We start from the raw sequence: 1,862 nt of genomic DNA, 5'->3' as shown, positions 1-1,862 counted from the left end.
AATGCCACGGCACTCTACCCAGGGGGACAGCTTGAGGCTCTGTCTCAAAAAAAAAAAATAAAAAAAAAAAATAAATGAAGGAATAGCCTAACATCTCTGGCTAAACTTTCTTTTAGCAGTGCCAGACATGAAGATCAAACTTCAAAATAAAGATCTCCTTCAGCATTTAAATAGAAACAAAATTTATTAAAATACCACACTACTTAAAATCAATAGATAGCATTTATAATTCTTAGGGGTTGTTTTGAAATAAAAGTATACAACTTGTTTGCTGTATGGCAGTGGTTCTCAACCTTCCTAATGCCGCAATGTTTTTTCATTGTTAAAAGGGGGTCACAACCCACAGGTTGAGAACCGCTGCTGTATAGAAAGAGCTGATTGACCCAGCAAATGCAAGCAGTGTAACCTGGCTCATTGTACCCTCAATGATTCCCTAACAATAAGAGAAAAAGAAAAGAGTTGATTGATATTTCTAAAATCATTGATAATTAACTTTGGTCATACTATACACACCTAGCTCAGAATCCACTAAACACCATTTATTCACCTTCTTTTGATTCTTTTTTCTGAACATTCCTTTAATTTTATTCATATTGAAAGATATTTGTCAGGCATTGAATAATACCTGGCACATAGTAGGTACTTGGTAAAAATTCACAGAGTAAATTAATGTATATGTTGTAAATGACATATGTGGATGATGCTGGACCAAAATAAAGTTTTATTTTATTTTGTAAGTATAAAAGAATGAAAAGGGATTTGTTAATTTTAAAGATGAGACTTTGATTTTTACCATATTACTGTCAAGCTCAATTGTACGCTTAGGTGGTTTTGTTTGTTTTTTGTCTTTTGGGGTTTTTTTGTTTTGTTTTGTTTTGTTTTGAGACAGAGTCTCAAGTTGTCACCCTAGGTAGAGTGCCGTGGCATCACAGCTCACAGAAACCTCAAACTCTTGGGCTTAAGCAGTTCTCTTGCCTCAGCCTCTCAAGTAACTGGGACTACAGGTGCCTGCCACAATGCCCAGCTATTTTTTTTTGGTTGCAGTTGTCATTGTTATTTTAGCTGGCCCGGGCCAGGTTCAAACCCACCAGCCCTGGTGTATGTGGCTGGCATCCTACCCACTGAGTTATGGGTGCTGGCTATGCTTAGTTTTTTAATTAACTATATAATTTTAAAGAGCTGAGATTTTTTTTTCAACTTAGGTGAGTCTCAAATCTAAATAGAAAATTGGTCAATTTCTGTGTATGGGAGTGAGAATATTTATAATTCTAGGCTTGGCACCCATAGCTCAGTGGTTAGGGTGCCAGCCACATATACTGGGGCTGGTGGGTTCAAACCTGGCCCCGGCCTGCTAAACAACAATGACGACAACAGCAACAAAAAAATAGCTGGGCATTTGGGGAGCACCTGTAGTTCCAGCTACTTGGGAGGCTGAGGCAGGAGAATCTCTTGGGCCCAAGAGTTTGAAGTTGCTGTGAGCTCTGATGCCATGGCACTCTGCCGAGGGCAACATAGTAGGAGTCTATCTCAAAAAAAAAATTATAATTCTATAACAGTGCTTTTTGTGACTACTATTTTATTAAAATGTTTATTTAGTTATTTGGCTTGGTGCCTGTAGCTCAGTGGCTAGGGTACTGGCCACATAACACCAGGGCTGGTTGGTTCAAACCCGGCCCAGGCCTGTCATACAACAAGGACAACTGCAACCAAAAAATAGCCAGGCATTGTGGCAGACACCTATAGTCTCAGCTACTTGGGAGGCTGAGGCAAGAGAATTGCTCAAGAGTTTGAGGTTTCTGTGAGCTGTGATCCCACTGCACTCTACCAAGGGTGACATAGTGAGACTCTGTCTCAAAAAAAAA

The 1,862-nt window shown here is 39.3% G+C and overlaps 1 protein-coding gene across 1 annotated transcript in view; it reads left to right on the top strand.

Moving 5' to 3' along the window:
* ZNF280C (zinc finger protein 280C) overlaps window positions 1-1,862 on the top strand; it is a 48,192-nt gene that overhangs the window by 41,239 nt on the left and 5,091 nt on the right. The gene's annotated exons all lie outside the window — the stretch shown is intronic.

Source organism: Otolemur garnettii, unplaced genomic scaffold (assembly GCF_000181295.1).
Source record: "Otolemur garnettii isolate 467f Iridium unplaced genomic scaffold, OtoGar3 scaffold00109, whole genome shotgun sequence".
Classification (NCBI taxonomy): Eukaryota; Metazoa; Chordata; class Mammalia; order Primates; family Galagidae; genus Otolemur; species Otolemur garnettii.
This window is presented reverse-complemented; position numbering and strand designations above follow the sequence as displayed.